This window comes from Vulpes vulpes, chromosome 4, assembly GCF_048418805.1.
Source record: "Vulpes vulpes isolate BD-2025 chromosome 4, VulVul3, whole genome shotgun sequence".
In the NCBI taxonomy this organism is placed as follows: Eukaryota; Metazoa; Chordata; class Mammalia; order Carnivora; family Canidae; genus Vulpes; species Vulpes vulpes.
Window position 1 is genome coordinate 134,862,054 of NC_132783.1, and position 19,200 is coordinate 134,881,253.

Here is a 19,200-nt window from a genome sequence, read left to right on the forward strand (position 1 = left end):
AGTTTAGAAAACCTCAAAAAGGGGCATGGAAAATTAGGATGTGATAACTTTTAAAAAATGTATCAAATAACTAAAGGATAAATGACTACATAATATAATTTAGCATAGAATGAGTTCAGATGACAATGACATTTTTCATGTAGGAGCTCAAAACCAAATTGATGTGCATGTACTCACAGCACCAGGTTTGTTTTCTGGCTGAGAGCCAATGGGTAGAGATGGATTCCTTGGTCTTGTCCTGGGTGTGTGACGGTTCCAGCATCCATGTTGCTTTAAAATGCCAAGGAAGGAGGAGACACCAAATTCCCTCAGTGCAGGGAGTATGCATTTCCACATCCGTAGTGTGCAATCCAACAGCAACTCCATCGGATTGTCAGATATTCCTATGGAAGTTGATCAAATGGTGACATAGTGATCACATTGCCTAGTCAACAGAACATCTGTTAGAAATACAAGGACAATATATTTCAATTTAAAAGAAATCCACAGCAACCAACTTTTTGATATTTATGAACTAAGAAAGAGTTTGCTTCTAAAAACATTTAATTTCATTTCACAAAGGTCAGTAAAAGGATGTTTAGGCATTATAGGAAGAGATATGCATTTTACCTTAAACATCAGCCGTTAAATCCTTTTTAAAATAATTTCTAAGTGTTCAAGAGGATTTAACCTTTTCATAAAACTTTTATTAGATTCATGGACAGAAAAAGAAACCAGTATCACATTTCTATTGAGAATTTCCCACTTGTTTTCTCCATTTCCTATTTTAAACTCATCACATATTTTCTACTTTAAAAAAATATTTTTTTAACATGAGCCCTAGTTTCTCAAGTAAAATTTATGTAATTCCTCTCACCAATAAAATAGCTAAAATTTGGTCATCTTAAGAAAGGCTTTATTAATACAGCACAAAGCACACTATTTTTAAAAAGTTGCTTCTCATAAAAAATATTTAAAGTATTATTTTTTTTCAGTTGAGCTAAACTAGCAGATTATCTAATCATTTGCTTACCTCTCTAAGCTCCTGATTCTTGCAGGGTTACTATATCACAGTCTTCTAAAATTAATTCATAATTTTGTCAATTATTTTTCTTGACAGATTTAGAACATTGTGTATTGGGTGCGTTTAAAAGTGTTCCTATATTTACAAAATAGCTGGAATGGATGACTTTTTTATTGTAGCATTCTTCTGCCATTATGTCATAATTGCTTAATTTAGACAAAGTAATGCCATGTCACAGTGGTAATTTAGCAAAGATAAATCACATTTTTGTTAGGTTGTTTTCCCTCTGTGTAGTTAGAATTATACACTTATATGGAGCTAGTGAAATTTATAAATGGAATCCACTTTGAACTGAATTTGAAGGAAAAAACATCTTAACTGAGATTAATGCAGAAAAGATTTGTGTTTACCTGCATTTCCTGTTTTTGTTATTAATGTTTGTGTAGATACTTAAGTTTCAGAAAATTGAGAGAATTTTAGAGAAATGTCCTATACCAAAAGTGGAGCACATGGATTGCGAATAATTTATGTGAATCATTGAAAATACACCTGTCAACAGAAAAGGAAACACAGAGAGAGGACTTGGGTCTCTGCTGGATGGATATTTTTTTCTTACAAGATTTTTCTCTGTTTTGTACCATGACACAGAAATGTAAATGTCTCTTGGATAAATTGATGTTGATGGCATTTTCATAAATTGTGCTTTCATGAATACTCTCTGGTCACAGTATTTGGAAAGTGTGATAGCTATAGATAGCTTTGTGTTGGTTAGTCTACTGCATAACTATTTTTCTAATAGCATCAAGGAATGAATGCATGAATAAATGAATGGTACTGGGGGATACTTGGAACATTGATTAGAAGTCATTAAACCCTTGAAATATTTAAGATTTGCTAGAAATTCAGTTTTTCCATGGACTTAATTTGGATAGTGTGATATGTTGGTTAGGTCCATTTCCCAGACTCCTGGAGGAATTTTTTTTTCAAAGAAACAGCAACACATGCTTGTATACTTTCTCTAATTTTCAACGTATTATTTATTTTTCTGAAGACACATTTCAAAGGTGAAAATACTTGTTGCAGGTGCTGTGGATCTAATTACAGAAGCACACAGATGTCATCACAAATACAGCTTTAAGGCCCAGGATGTAAGTTCAGGGTTTGAAGCCCAGACCTCCGTTGAGGTAAGATCCATGGTTCTGTAGCAAACTAACATTAAGTGTTCTGAAAATGAGAGGCATGGTGAAATCTAGTGGTGCTTTGCTCCCATTTTATTGATGTAGTTCACCTGGGTCCAAATGCAAACTAGATAGAAATTCAGTCTTATTTTAGTTGGCTTCATTTGGGCTAGTTTTGATATACAGTTGTCAAATTAGATATGTATAGTAAGAGAAATACAGTTAGTTATGAGTACAGGTGAAATTAAATTGCTCATAAACAAGATAGCTATGAGAAGGGGAATAATTTGTTGGAGTGAAAAAAAGTGGATATTGGATAGTATATGTATAAAATAGTATTACTCGATCATGCTTACAAAACATCTTTTGTAAAATCTAGATAAAGAAGTTATCCATTTACTCCCTTAAAAAAGTAATCAGTTTATCCCAGACATGGGTGTGAGAACTTAGCTTTCCTTCAGTTCAAACACATTATTACACAGCAAAGAAGAAAAGAAGAAAGAGATTAGGGGGAAAAGCTACTTAGTAGAGGCCAGAAGCCTCTCCAAACTGAATTTTAAGTGCTGCTTCTGATGTAGGTTTCTTCTTTTCATTAAAAAGGGGTATTAAGGAAGTAACACAAGCATAATAACTGTTCACACAGCCCCTTTCACAAGTTATTCTTAGTGGCTTGCATTTTTCTGGGCCTCGTGTTGGATAGTGGAATGGAACTGGTGCAGATGGTGGAGAAACAAATTCTGTGGAAGTGGCCACAGTGAGCAATATGGTATAATCTCAGACACAGTGTTTTCATTGTGCTTGATGCATTCATTCATTTGCAGATGAATTCATTTGCAAATTACCCCCAGCTCATATCCCTTTCAAACTAAGAATATGTCATTCCAAGAAGGCCAGCACAACCATGACCCACTAGATTCTTTAAAAGCCTGCCCTGGTTCTGGTTTTCCCCACCCTCTTTTATTTCCTGTGCAAGGCTGGAAGAGTCTCAGTGAAGAAAGCATGGGCTCACGCAGAATACGAAGGAGTTCCCCCAACTAAGCATGCCTGGACATTTTCCCTACAGATATTTCATTCCATGTCCATTTGAAGAACGAACTGAAATTGGTGAAATTAACCATAAATTGATGGAGTAATCTTGGGAGAGAAGGAATTACTTTAATTAAATTTACTTTGTCATCATGGATGTGCAGTATGTACATAGATACCTATTTTATTTAGTGGGGGGAGATATCTTGCATATTCTTATATTGGGTCAAGATTGTCTCTAATGCTTGGAGGTATAAAAGGAGTAGAGAATGAAATTCTTAGAAGAAAATAAATCACAAAAGGAACTATTGGTAAGATGGGATATAATTCTCCAGTAAGCAAGAATCAGTGCTGGAGGTTTCACCTGTGTCTTGCAGCATCTCAGGATAGATTGGCCAGAAAGATTCTTTGCTAATGCTAGACCCTGACTTTTTGAAACAGCCTCCACCTGCAAGTTGCTCACACCTGACAAAGGCATCCGGGCAGAGTGGAGTCTGGTTCTGCAGATAATCCATCCTTGATAATGAAACCGTGGAGCTGAAACCTGAAGAAATGATGACCTCAGAGTCCACTAAGTGCCTGTAGAGGAAAGGCCAAAATTTTTCCATGCAGGGGATTTAGAAAAAGTGAGTGTGTGAGATGAACAAGTAGCTTCAACATGGCCCGATGGTCTTCATTCTGTGCTCCCATCTCTATCACATTTGCTCTTCAAATTAGTTAAAGGGTCATTTATGTGTGAACTGAAGTGTATAACTAACTCAGTTTTGTCCTTCTGTTTGAATGATACTCAATATATTATTATTAACGACAGGAATAATTTTTTTTAATTTTTAAAAATTCTTATTTATTTATGATAGTCACACAGAGAGAGAGAGAGAGGCAGAGACACAGGCAGAGGGAGAAGCAGGCTCCATGCACCGGGAGTCCGACGTGGGACTCGATCCCGGGTCTCCAGGATCGCGCCCTGGGCCAAAGGCAGGCGCCAAACCGCTGCGCCACCCAGGGATCCCAACAACAGGAATAATTTAAATAGGTTTTGTTCCTTTTACATAGGTTGTCCAATTTTTGACATCTATCCCAAGAAAGGTGTTAGTACAGATCGGTAGAAATAGTGAGAACTATGAAAACACATTGATCACTGGAAACTACTGTTGTTTGCACAAAATAAAAAACTCCACTTTCCTTTTTTTTTTTTTTGGATATTAGACATTACTTCAAAATATTACCTATATTCGTTCTCACGATATTCTGTGGGCAAATATTGGGAAGGATACTAGATGCTAGGTGGGTAAGTAATCATTTACAGAACTCATTAGTGGCTCATTTATTATCACTCTGAAGTAAAATATCTAGTTACTTGCCTCTCGACTCTCTTCACTCCTGCACCATGAGCATTGAATTGAAAGATTAAAAATACTGTTGCCAATGTTGCAGTGTTACAACACACTTTTTCTCCCCTCTCTCTACAATAATGAACAAAAATAGCCAGCATCTATTATATAGTTGGCAGTAACATACATTTTCTTTAATCTTCACAGTGTTCCTTCCATAGAGGCATATTATATTCTGTACTTATAAATGAAAGAACTGAACCAAATAAAATAACCTATGTGTAAAGTCACATAACCCATAGTGTAAAGATTTCAGAGATGACTCTCTGGCTCCCAGACCTATGCTTTGCACTCTGTTTTCAACTACCTGTGCAAATTTTCCTTTGAATATATATATGTCATCAAAAATATTGCCCATTATATAATCCTGCTGCTATCTCAAGATTGCATCTCTTATGGAAGGAAACATCTCTGGTAAATAAGGAGGGGGGTAAATATCCTCCATCACTCTAATTAGAATAGATAATTTTTGTATACTGATAACTTGATAGCTTCCAATAGGATGAAAAGAGCATAAATACCATCATCATTTATTTTTAAATAAACTTTTAAAAATTTTGGAAAAAAATAGATTTGTATTAAAGATAATACAGATTTTGTATATACTGGAGGATGAACACTGACCAATAGGCTGGCTGTGTTAAAGTTATCAGAGAATTCAAGGACAGGAATAAAAAGTTTACTCATTTGCATTCCCTTCCCTCAAAGAACACTGTGCTGTTACGATGTACAGAGTCATAATCATTTTTTGATAATCCTTTGCTTAGCACAGTATTGAATGAGTGAATACAATAAAAATGTAATTCTTAACTCATTTTTTTACATGAAAATTTTTTTTGCATGAAATTCTCAAAACATTATTTTTTAAGAGTAATTTGATTGAACTGGCAGGACAGTTTGGTTAAACTACTTGAATGTCTAGCTATTTGTAAGAGTTTAAATGAGACTTCCAATTCATTTCTTTTCCAGAAGGAAAGAAGGAGTATCAGATTAAATCTTTTTGTGTGTAGAAGCTCCCAAAGTAAGTTTTGGTTTGAACTGTGTTTCCCCACAGTAAACTGTAGTTTCAATGTGTTTGAGAAAACTAACATATTTTATTTTTCCTTGCCATTTCTTTCTTTCTTTCTTTTCTTGTTTTCTTTTATTTACAAAAGAAGTCACTTTCTGTGGAATTGAGTATATATATATATGTTTGCTATAAGTACACGTTAAGTTTGGCTAAAAGAAGAAGGGACATGGGAAAGTTCATTTTGCTACCCTGTTTGCAGTCATAACACCTATTTTCTGAGATTCTTGAACATTTCATTAAATTTACTTTAAAATTTAATTATGTAAAACCAGTGCATTAGGGCTTGTGAAATCATCATGGCTTGGAAGATGATCACTCAAGAGCTGTACACTCAGGGGACCTGGGAGGTTGCATTACCAATTACCAAAATATGCTTAATGCAAGCCCATTCTTCCTCCTACATGATACAGCATTTATTGGAAACGTTCCAAAGCCTTATGAATATGTATGCCCTAAATTGTCCATTTAGCTTAGCAACAAAGAAGTGTTTCCTGTTACATTGTACAATATTGGCCATCAATTACTTTTAAAAAGGGTGCTGCACACGATTTTGAATAAGCAGGCAAATAGAAACTACAATATCCTACCCTTTTGCCATACAGTAGTAAAAATAAAAGGTAGGTCCTGATGCACACACCTACACACACAGAGTATGTATACAGGTATATATTGAGCCTCCTACGTAAAAATATGTATAATTAAAGCAGTTTTTATTTTATTTTTAAAGATTTTATTTATTCATTCATGAGAGACACACAGAGAAGAGAGGCAGAGACATAGAGGGAGAAACAGGCTCCCTGCGGAGAGCCTGATGTGGGATTCGATCCCAGGACCCCAGGATGAGCTAAAGGCAGACACTCAACCACTGAGTGACCCAGACGCCCCACAGTTTTTATTTTATGTGTGGCATATAATGACCTTCCTGTTTTTTATGGACATGTGAGTCGCACCACTTTTATGAGTACACCACTTTGACTATTACTCATCAACTTAATCTCTAAATTATGTCAGTTAATTTGTTACAAGATAGTTTTAGGCAAGGAGGAAGTCTGGGAGAGTGAGGCAGAAACTGTGCTGCTGCTGCTGCTGCTGTATGTCTAGTAGTTAGAGAAATATTTTTTAATGTAATTCCTTCTTATTGTTCAGTATGGTATCTCACCCAGGAGGCTTCCTGGAGTGAGCAAGCGTAATATCCTCTATGTTTGCTAAGTATGTATCCATTTTGTTCCTCAGAAGTTATTGGCAATAACTGATTACTAAATGCAGCTTTAACAGTCATAAACCCTACTCTGGGAGATGGGGAGAAGGCATATAAGAATCAGAGTCTGAAGCAACTGATGTGCCATGGATCTGTATGATAAGCCACCCTCCATGGTGTTCTTTCTGTTTTGTTTTGTTTTACATTTGGTTTTAATTAGATTTATTGTGCAGGGAAAATTCTGAGAGCTTTTCAGTAAAATGCTTGTCATGTGCTGGCTATCACATGAAGATAGTTTGGCACCAAGGAGAAAATACTCCTTCAGTTTTTGTAATTTCTTTTTAAAAAATTAATTAATTAATTAATTAATTAATTAATGAGAGAGAGAGTGAGCGAGCATGGAGTGGAGGGGCAGAGGGAAAGGAAGAGAGTCTCGAGCAGATGTCCCACTGAGTGCAGAGCCTGACGTGGGGCCCCGAGATCATAACTTGAGCTGAAATCAAGAGTCAGACACCTAACCAACTGAGCCAACCAGATGCCCCCAGTTTTCTTAATTTCTTAAGGAAAAACAATTATATGTTACCTTTTGATTGAAAGAAGAGAAATGAGGTAGGAGAACTGACTCCCCCCTCCCCCAAACAAAAAAAAATCAAACATTAAGAATAAATCAAGATTTATGAAATCTCTTATTTTAAAAAGTTGTTTCTTTCTTTTGCAATTTTAGCAGTTGGGCCCATTTGTTTAAAATTTCTATCCTGAGGAATAAATTTTAAAAATCTTCCAGGTAAAAAAAAAAATCTTCAGGTGTCCAACCATATTGCTACTGAGTCATATATCATAAAAATCTGGCTGTAGTCAGTTTGGACAGAGTTCTTGGAAACATGACATATACTTCTACATAATAAATAGGAGTCATGAAAAATGAGGAAAACAAAGCACAAAATAATCTTCCATTAAACTGCCCCAAATTAAATTCCAAATATTTTCAAATATTCATAGTTCCCTGGGGAAAAAAAAATCATGTTACCTGCTTGAAATGATAATTACTGCAGTGCTATTTTGGAACATGCCAGGTACTTAGATTAGAATGGGACTTACTATCAGATATATGAATATGTTTGAATATGACTTCTTATATTTTATTTTTGAAAGATTTTATTTCTTCGTGGGAGAGAGAGAGAGGGAGAGAGAGAGAAACATAGGCAGAGGGAGAAGCAGGTTCCCTACAGGGAGCCTGATGCAGGACTCGATCCCAGGATTCTGGGGATCACACCCTGAGCCAAAGGCTCATTCAACCACTGAACCCCTCAGGCATCCCAGATTTCTTATATTTTAAAGGAGATCAGATTTCTCATTTTCCCTTTGGGCCATTTTATTAGGAATTCAACTTGACAAGGACTTGAAGACATTTACTTAAAATCCCTTGCTTCCCTGGCCCTAGTCGTCTACCAGCTACAGAGCCTTCAGCCAGTCAAGCTGTAGTTTTCAGGAACCATCAACAGTTTTTTTATTTTACCTTCTAATATTTATCTATTTTCTCCTTTTCTAGTAGCAAACCATCCCCAAACTTAGTGGGCTTAACAGCAGTAGTAGGAACAGTGAATCTCCACTTGAACCCCAACTGGGAAGACTTAAAGGCCGACTGTAGAATCATCAGAAGGCAGCTTCACTCCCACATTTGGCAGTTGATGGAGTATCATGGCTGGGACCTCAGTTGGGTGTTCAGCTGGTATTTCTCTGTGGCTTTGCCTTGTGGTTTCTCTGTGTGGAGCTAGTTTGGGTTTTCTTATGGGAAGACGGTTGGATTCCAAGAGCAAGTACCCTAAGAGGGCCACATAGAATCTGCATCACATCACTAAGCTCAAAGACCACATAGTGTCCCTTATGCTGTAATGGAAGGGGAGGGAGTATTGACCCTACCTCTTGATGGGAGAAGTCTCCAAGTCACATCGTGGCAGCCACTTTTGGATGCTATAATCTGCCACATTTTCCCTCTTCTCCTCACCTACAATTGCTATTTTAGGTCTGTGTCTGACCATCTTTTGCTAGAAACTTCAGGCCAATGGCATCTTATCTGTTGGTCTTTCTGCCAGTGCTCTAATTCTCTTCAAATCTACTCCTTACACAGCTGTAAGAATGATCTATCTAAAATGTAAATCTTTCTTCACACTGTTCCAAATCCTCAAAAGCTCCTTCTAAAAGGAAGGCCCTCAGCCTGGTGTACAAGCTCTTCATGTTCTGTCTGCCAAACTCTCTAACTTAGTCACAAGGCACTCTCCAATAATCTTCTTGCGGTTGTCTCTCGCCCCTGTCCCTTTGCACCCATACACATGCCTCTCATGCCTTTTCCAGGGGTGTCTCCTTTCCCTCAACTGCATCCGCCCTCTTCATCTTCCTCTAGCTAGTACATTCCAATTCTTTCTGAGTAGGTCTATGGCGGTGTCTCCTTCACCCAGTATGCAACATGATTCCAACCTATCTTTTAAATTGTAATTCTCAAAAAAAAATTGTAATTCTCATTTCCCTCCTCTACTAAATGGAAATATAGTCCTCCATTCATATGGCTCTTGGAAAAATTAAGTGAATTTAAGACATGTAAAGTGCTTATAAAATAATACCCAACATATGGGAACTGCTCAAAAGATGTTAGGTATTATTATCGTTATTATTAGCTAATTATATCTTACATTTCTGGCAAGCTGGAAAAATTCTGGAAAATGTCCTGCCTCAGTATATTTGCATATGTTCATTTTTGCATGGGATTCTGTATCCTAGTTTCTATCTAGATCCATTCTCCCTATTCTTCAAATTCTGTTGTCAGTTCCACAGATTCTCGAAAGAGGACATCTAAAATGGATTAAATGTTTGTGTACTACCCAAATGTGTATGTTGAATGCTCAAATTGATATGGTAGGAAGTGGGGACTTTGAGAGTGATTAGGTCGTGTGGATGGAGTTCATGAATGGGATTAGTGTCCTTAGGAAGAGACCCGAGAGAGCTAGATTGCCCTTCTCGCCGAGTGAGGACTCTGTGAAAAGGAGTCGTCTATGAACCAGAAGATGTGCCTCATCAGATCAGAATCTGCCTGTGCCGTGATTTAGACTTCCTGGCTTCTAAGGCTTCAAGAAATAGATGTTGTTTATAAGTCATGCTATCTCCGTTATAGCAGCCCAAACAGACTAAGCATTTTTCTTCTCCTGACTTTAGACCCTCATGTCTTTGTTGTACACCCTCTTGGAATCTGGACATTTTTTTAAATACTAGTTTGTTTGAATGTGTCTTGTTTATGGAATCCTTGAGGGTAAGGATTACATCATATATTTTTTTCACTTTAAGTTCTAACTTTCAGCCTTGCTTGGAGTAAGCTGATATTCAGTGCCGTTAATTAGACTCAAGAAAAAAGAATTACTTTGTCAGCTATTTTGATATTATTAAGCCAAGACAAATGTGTGTTAAATTTGGCATTTAGTTTTATTATATTATGTCATATATTTATTAATATATTTTACAAGGTATACCCAATGCTTTGTTTTATATGTATTACATGTGAAACACTAACTTTCATTTCTAGTGTTGATTTTGTCATGTTAATACCTACTTTTATCTTGTTTCTTTTCAATTATCCTTGCTTAAACTCTTTTCAAATTAATGCAAAGGGAAGCTATTATACACACTGTCCCCCAAAGCACCTTAAATAAAAATTTTAAAATACATATTCATACTTGTTAATTTATAACTTATTTTGAATCTAAGATTTATTTCATGACTATTCAATTGGTGCCTGATATGGGATAACACTGGGTCTACAAGGATTAACAAGACATAATCTTCATCCTCAAGAAGTTTGGCATCTACTAGGTAGAGAGGGAGGAGTCAGTGGGGGAAACAGATAAAGAGATAGAAGAGTTCAAAAGGGTGATCTTATTTTTAGCCAAGAGGAACAGTAAAGGATTTATTGGGGGACATGGTATTTGGGCTGGGTCTTGCAGGATAAGTTTGGTTTGATTTGGTAAACATTCGTTATTCCAGAGTAAAGAAGGAAGCAGAAGAGTTGTCCAGTGAAGGTAACAATGTAAATATACCGTGGTGGGAAAGCAGAGTGATATGCACATATGGGGGAAAGAGTTTGGTTGAAATGTCCTGTGAGCGTAAGGGGAGGAATAAGAAAGGTAGTGGAGCCTGGTGTCGACGTCTTGAAATATTCTGCTTTGTTCTGTAGGTGATGTGAAGCCATTAAAAGGTCTAGGGTGATCAAACTGAGTTAAAGGAAATTGCATGGGTGGGTGGGGGGGGAGAACCACTGAAGCGAATGGGTTAGTAAAAGCATCTGACCTCAAATACTTTCTCCGTAAATGTTTAAAGAAAATCTAATTTGGATGTGGATATATTTGCTTTTACACTGGCAATCCTATTTCATAAGCTTGAGGTTACTTTTTAGGTGAGCATTTTCAATCACTCCCATCCCAACCAGGAATCACTCCAGTGAATGACCCTGGAGCGACAGCTCCACAAACCAATTATAGTACTCTGGGGATTTCTGCACAGAGTCTGTGTCACTCTAATTTCAATTAACATCTTTCTTAATTAGAAAGAAGTACAGAGGTACAGAGGCTAATGCTTTTAATTCATTGCCCCTTATTTAGCTTTCTGTCCATTTGATACATAAGATCACATAGATGGAAATTTGGAGAGCCAAATTCATGGAGAACCTGATTAGGACAACAAAAAGTTAGGTCAGAAAAATTATATACAATTTATAGTTTATTGCAGCATCCACATTTGTCTTGAAGAAATTGTGTGCTTGTGTTTCAGAAGCTATATCAGTGGTCTCTATATGTCAAACTGTAGTGGACAATGCTCTAATTAAGCCAACATCATACCTAAGAATTAGGTCCCTAATTCAGTTTCCAATACAAAAATCTGTAGCATAGTTACCTGTAAAACAACAAAACACCAAAATGAAACGAGTTTTCTTTCATTGTGTCAATTGTACTTTGAGACACTTAGTTAGGCCATTGGAGGTATCAGTGTATATACTGAGAATATTACTTCGGCCAAGTAGAAGAAGACCCTGATTCACTACGACCATCCCAGCCTTCTGGTCTTTTCAGAAAACTGGATAACCTGTCCTTAACTTGATAGCTCGGGTGATAAAAGGTCAAGGGCAAATCATTGCTTCCTGAACTTAAAACTAACTATACTCAAATAAGAAAGGAAATGCCTGTTATGAAAATGGTAAGACAAAAGCAACTCAAAAGGGCTTTTATACTATAGTGAAGTCAACACTGTGTAATATTCAGTAGAGATGATAATAGAGAAAAATCCCACCAGAAGTATTTATGGGCATTAAACACAGCTATCTGGAGGTAGGAGTCCCTAAGCAAGGGCTTTATGTCATCTTTCTTTAATTAAAGAGGATGAATACTTTCATTTAATTTTAAAAGAACCTGTGAAATGCTTTCATCATTTCATACACATTGTGATGAGCCTAACTTGATTAATGGAAAGTGGGTTTTCCCTGTATTAGGTCAATAAAAATAGCTTCCATTTATTGAATGTTTATAAATGCTTTGCGTAAATTATCTTATTTTTTCCCCAAGCTTATGGGTTGATATAATTACATTCATTTTACAGGTGAGGAAGCTGTGGCTAAAGATGTTCAAACACGTTTCCCAAATTATAAGCAGTTAAATGAGTTAGTGTTTGGATCCAGGTTAGTATGAATTCAAAATTTGAACTATTTCCAATATTGTAATTACTGTGATGCATTATCTTAGGATCTTCTGTGGGATGGTATTTTAAAGTGTACCTGAAATCTACATTGGCATTGGTTTTGGCTGCATCTTCAGCAATATCTTATTAATCGGGATCTTTTAATACTGAATTTGTGAGGTTCACAGGCATAATATCTTGATGCAAACTGAATTAAGAAAGGTTTAGTTTGTAAACTTCAGGTGACTTTTTCAGATCCCTAATTTGGTGAATGTAACTGTCAGTTAGAAATGAAGCAAAACCATGAATTGAAAGAGTTCTACTTGCTTTTTAGTCTGATTAACTTAGCTATCTTCCTTTCCTTATACTACTCTTGTTTCTGTTCACAAAGTAGTATAATTGTGAATTGCCCCTTATATTTAGGACAATCTTTATGTAGCATGGTTCAGCCATTTAGAATTCAAATGAAGCTTAGTACCATAGTTTAAATAAATACTTTACTTTAGACTGAGGTCTATGGTCTGAGTTTGTGTGTCCCTTCAAAATGAATATGTTGAAATCCTAACATCCAAAGAAAAAGTATGAGTAAGTGAATCCTCTGGGAGGTTCTTAGCTATGGAAGTAGACCCTTTCATGAATTGGATTAATGTCCTTATAAAAAGATCCCAGAGAATCCCTGGCCTCCATGTGAGGACACTGTGAGAAATCTTCCATCAGAAAAAGGGAGCTCACTCGACCATGCTGGCACCATGATCTCAGACTTCCAGCCTCCAGAACTGTGAGATTCCAAATTTCTGTTGTTTTATAAACTTCTCAGTCTGTGGTATTTTGCAGTTGCAGCCCAAATGGACTGAGACCCTGAAATCTCAAAAGTTTTCAAGCATGAAGACCTGCTTTTTCCTCTTATCTCCTTACCTGAATGCATTTCAGTAGGTCTAGTATTTTTCAGCTCTGAGTCATGCCTCCTTAGCTCACCATATACCCTGAATATCAACTAGCGCCAAGGGCTACTTCTTGGGTTTGTCCTGTCAATTTCTAATTTAGGAAAATGGGATGCAGTAACTTCCTTGTACTATTTATACACATTCAATACTTCTACACCTTTAAGCCCTCAGGGACATTCAAGGAAACTTCACACTTTTGTGTCATTCTCTGCTCAGATTCAAGGCCATCATAATTACAATTAAATTTGCATTTTAGACCCTTGTATAAGAGGATGTCACTTCTTGGAAATGCTACTGGATGATAAAGCAAGAATCATCCTCTGCTCTGTATACACTTAATTAGGAATTCTAGTTAATTACTCATTATGTCTCTTTACATTTCTGGAAATTTATAGAGAAAATCTTCCCCCTTTGTGTAAAAAAAAAAAAAATCCCTTCAGCACAGGAAAGCTTTTCTTTTTCATACAATCAGATCCTTAACTGACCTTTGTTAAAAATACTTTTCTATCTTGATGTTTTCTTTTACTTTTCTGTTGGTAAAAAAAAAAAAAAAAAAAAAAAAACCTGTCTGAAGAGAGGCAAATTTTATAGTGAGGCACACTAAAAGCACAGTATGGATGAAAATAAACTATTTGTTTTATTTTTTAAATTCAACAAACACTTGTATGTTAAGTGCCTTAAAATATTAGCTTATTTAATCCTTAGAGTAAGACTGTGAGGCCGAATTCTATTATTATCCTGTTTTATAGATGTGACTACATCTGCAGCCATTATTAGATATTAAATAATATCATTATATGGGAAATGATAAAATGTTCAAATTCTGTATATGGGTTTGAAGTAAAATGTTGATCACCAGCTTCTTTTGAAAAGCTGTTATTTCTCTCTGTGGCAGTTCTCTTAGACTTAATCTCAGTGGTGAGTCAAATCTGTGTTAGAAGCAGCTTCTTCAAGAATTCTAATGGACAAACTCCCGAACGAAGTTAATTCTGAAGATGAACTTAGTGTATTAAATTCTGCACCACAGTGAGCCCATTATAGTGAAGCCCCAACATGGGTCCTTTTTATAGTTAGAGTAGCAAATTAAAGGAGATTTCATTTGGTTTTGAGCCATTCCCCAATTTAATTGTTCACATTTATATAATAGGTGGTAGCATAACCTATTGGAAAGGATAGCCAAAAGCAATTGAGTTCTATTTGTTCCTCAACAGGCTGTGTGATTTTAGGTAAATCCCTTTATCGTTTTCTGATTTTTGTTTTCTTTTCAGTGAAACAGGAATAATGCTGCTTTTCTTTCCCTACCTATCTCTTAGGAATAGTCTATGATAAAACCTCCAAACAGCTCTCGCTCATGAGAAGAGGCACAGCTGTGTGCTCCCTTTTCTTTTCTTCTCTTTCAGCTTATGTTAGACTACCTGTAATATTATCCACTATTCTTGCCTAAGTGACATTTTGTGATTTTGATGGACAAGAGCCCTTGCGCAGTTTGTCAAATGTCCTATTACAAAAGCCTTTGATAAAAGCAGGATTTTAACACTTTTCTGATGATAGAAAGTTGCTCCTTGAGATTATACTTGTTTTGATGTAATGGGCATAGAGGTTAACTTCTTTATTTTTTATGGAAATATATATTCAGTACTGCAATGAATGATAGGAAGGAAAATGGGTGAACATTGAAGTAGAATTTTAAAACCCTGACTTTTACTTACTGCTTTACCATTTATAGGCCTCTGCCCTGTGATACATTATTTAAAGTAACTGAGATTTTGTTTCCTCATCTATTAAATGAAGCTACTACTATCTCATCTGCTTTTGAAAACTATAGATGCCATTTGTCTTATTGATTTTTATCAACTAATTGATGGTGATATTTAGGCGTGAAACTAGATAAAGGGGTGATGGTAACCTGTTCTGGTTTTGCATGAGCAATGAGGCTGTTAGTCTTTTTAATTTAAACGATGTTGTAGAAAGTTGCCTCTGCACCTTTCCTTAGGAAACCCGGAATTATCAAAGGGAACTTATTTGTGCTATAACAAAAATATCCAAATATTTTTTTCTGGGCTTTCTCTAAAAGCTTTAGTTGAGTTGGACTCCGCAGATTTTCTTCAAAGCCTTTTGAAATCATGTAGAGAACGCTCATAGTGTTTACTGTGAGCCGAGGTCAAAATAGCATCGAGCTCCTTCCTACTCAACTACTCTTCTCCCTCTACACATGTCTAAATTGGATTTGCCATATTTCCTCCAAAAATGCTTCCTTCCTTCTTCAGAAGTTCCTGTTTCATACTCATTATAGGGTGGAAACCAGAGTCATCATGAAATTCTTCCTGTGAGCTTATTCTTTCTTCCTCTTTGCTTATAATCTATAAACCTTTAAAAACCACTGGTTTCTTCTTTCTCTTATTACTTACACATATATATTACATATATATTTCTTTTCAAAATTTTGAATGGATATGAGGAGTAATGTGTCTTGGGTAAGATGCTATGGAGTGGGAGAATCAAAGCCACTGAAATGACCATCGATAGTATAGCCTAAAGTCAGTGCTAATCATAACAAAAAGAATAAGTATTTTATTTTTAAAAACAGATTTGAAGAACAGATTTGGAAAAGAGTAGTAGCATTCTGCTTAAGTATTTACTAATTGACATGGAAATTAGAGCAAATCAAGAATGCTAGTATAAACATTCACCAATGTAAGACAAGCAGTATGTAATATGACATGTTATTTAATAACAAACTTAATGACTACAATCTGTTGATAGTTTTTGATTGTCTTGTGTGTGTTCGTGTTGTGTTGTATGCTCGTGTGGGGTAGATATTACGGTACGATATACTATTATCATGGGTATAAGAAAACGAGCTAACCTATATTAAATATTCTTCTAAATGATTTCCCAGATAGACTCTTATTTAAACTTTATAATAATTTCATGCAGGAGGTACTATTATTATGCCCATTTTACAAACAGCCATGACTAAGGCAAAGAACAGTTATTTGCCCAGTGTTACAAATATCTAATAAGCTTCAAAGCTAGGATTCTGATCCAGGATGTCCCAATTTAGAGCCTAAAGTCAGCCTCAACATGCTTCTCTTGTACCTCATGAGAATTTCATCATGATCCTTGATAATAGTAATGCTATGAGCCAGTCAGGAAGAATCATCAACAACAGAGTCTAGAATATAACTCTATTATCAGGGAAGTAATATATGCTTGGCCAATACACTTTGCCTGTTTATTGACATTTTCAAAATTAAATTCAACTGTGGGTGAGTGGTTGATGAAAGGTCACTGCATGGGAAGTAGATGACTAGAGAAGGGAGAGCTGCCCAGAGCTATGTATGTGAAGGAATCTGGGAATTGAGGAGGGGTAGAAATGGGTTTTATCACAGAGTCTGCCTTAAGGGTTGATTCCTTAGCAGGTTCAGAGAGATCTATGATTGACCCTTGGGGAGAAATTTAAAGAGTGGTTTCTTAGTCTACTAGAAAATCTGTGACCTATTATGGCTGTTGTATAAGATACGTATATATACAGGGCAGTGGTTTTCAACTGGGGGCAATTTCACCTCACCCCTGGGTAGCATCTGGCAGTGTCTGGAGACATTTTTAATTGTCATGACTGGTGATAGGAGGTACTACTGGGATCTAGAAAGTAGAGTTCAAGGATGCTGCTAAACATTTGACAATTCACGAGACAGGATCCACAACCCCCCAGCCAACAAAAAATGTTATGTTTCAAAAAGTCAATAGTGCCACTATTGAGAAACCCTGATACAGAGGACTAGGTCCTCATCCTGTCATCATATAGACTTTAGCAAATGTTGTTTAACACAGCATAAATTCATAATTAATAACCAGAAGCACTATAATCCATAAGGTCCTAGCAGTAATAGTCATGGTAAACCACCTGATGCATCTTTATCTTCTTTTAGAAGAGTCTGGAAGAAACCTGGGACATTACTTATATGGAGGTATCAGTGGAGCAGTCTCTGGTGACTTTTAAAAATAGTAAGAAAAGAAGTAGAAGGAAGATGAGAGATTCTTCTTTCCTCCTTCCCCTCATTTCATCAAAGTCTGTCCTTCCTCCCCTTCCCCCCTTTCCTCCCTCTCTTCCTTCCATTCATCTATCCATCCTTTGTCCTTTCAATCAAAACAGTTGTGCGTCTCTTATGTATTAGGTGATCTGTATAGATAAAAACACCAAAACGTCAAAATGGAATAAAAATGATACTTTATGGTATCTGTTCATCTATTTGCAACATGATAGTGGTGAAACCAAGTGTATGAATAACATATACCTATGGGTCAAACAAATCTGCTCAAGAAAAGACAGAAACACTTTGCCTCATATCTCCACAGCCAATATATGTGAGCTCTCAGAAATTTGTACAATAACAAGGGAGAACCAAATAAGATTGCAGATATTTCTGTGCAAATCAATCATCTTTAATAGAAAAAGTCCAACCCTATAGTCCATGTCCTACTGACTAATCACTGGGATTATACTTAGACTGAAAAAGAAGACTTTTAATTAGGAAATAATTCCAACAGGAAATACAGATATTGACAGTAGATTCTCTACTTGGGAGATTGGGGGAGGGGCTCTGAATTCAATAGGTGTATTTTTCACAAAATTTTCCTAAACAGTGAAAAGTGGCCTTCTATGTATATCTCTTTTTAGAAAACAAAATCTGTAAATTGTGTTTGTAAATTTTTAGTAATTATCCTCCTAGAATATTCTGCTAAAACCAAAAGGAATAGTCAAAGCTCCAGAAGAATCAGTAAGAAAAAAGAACAAAGGCAAATATTTCAGCAAAGAAAATTCAAAGCAAACACTGAAACAAATGAGGTTACAGACAATGGCATGAATGTTAATGAACATAAGGCCATATAGTGGAAATCTGCTAAATGCGTAGTTGAGGGAATTGAGAGGACATTTCCCTAACAGTTTGTTCCTGTTGCTTATAATTTTAAAAAAGGTATTGCAGGATGGCCCAATTCAGTCCCAACATCATATTATGCAGATGCGTTACAATTCCCTACTGAAGTTCTGTGGAAGAATCGAGTCTAATTTAGCACAGTTGTTTCACACGATATCATCAAGATCGGTAAATGAATACCCAAAGCATGTGTGAAAGGCTGAGAAGTGATTGCAGTTTTGTAACCAAGAGCTAACTATTCTTTGGAGGTTCATAAATTTGTGAGAAGGGGAAAAGAAATTATATACAACAACAACAAAACTCACACAACAGTTAACTTTTAGACATTTACCTTCAAATTCAAAATGCATTTTCTTTACATTTTTATTTATAATGATGAAACCAGAAAGCTTTACAGTTTTTAATTAAGGGAACTGCTCACCTCAGAAGTCCTGCTTATGTTAGGCTGAGAAGGAAAACATGTTGGCACTCTTAAGGCATAGCTGGTATGACAAGTCATGGAGGTAGGCTTATTGTCAAACATCCGGTCCCCAAAGTAGGCTTGCACTTATATCTCAGTTCTCTCAAGTGCAGAAAGGATGTTCATGGATGATCTATTGCAATACTCTACTGAACATTAACCCTTTCCACAGAGAGAGAACAGTATTTGTTTATGTGCTTATTAATTTATCCCTTCAATGGAGATTTATGGGATGTCTATTATGAACAATGTGGTGTGTCTACTATTTGAAATGTATAG

At 36.1% G+C, this 19,200-nt stretch overlaps 1 long non-coding RNA gene across 1 annotated transcript in view; it reads left to right on the plus strand.

Annotated features, from left to right (window-relative positions):
• The window catches only part of LOC140598474 (uncharacterized), a 59,863-nt gene that overhangs the window by 10,744 nt on the left and 29,919 nt on the right, over positions 1-19,200 (plus strand). Inside the window, exons 2-3 of the long non-coding RNA XR_012000899.1 lie at positions 2,087-2,187; positions 12,500-12,578. This is a non-coding gene — a long non-coding RNA (uncharacterized lncRNA). The remainder of the gene's footprint in view (positions 1-2,086; positions 2,188-12,499; positions 12,579-19,200) is intronic.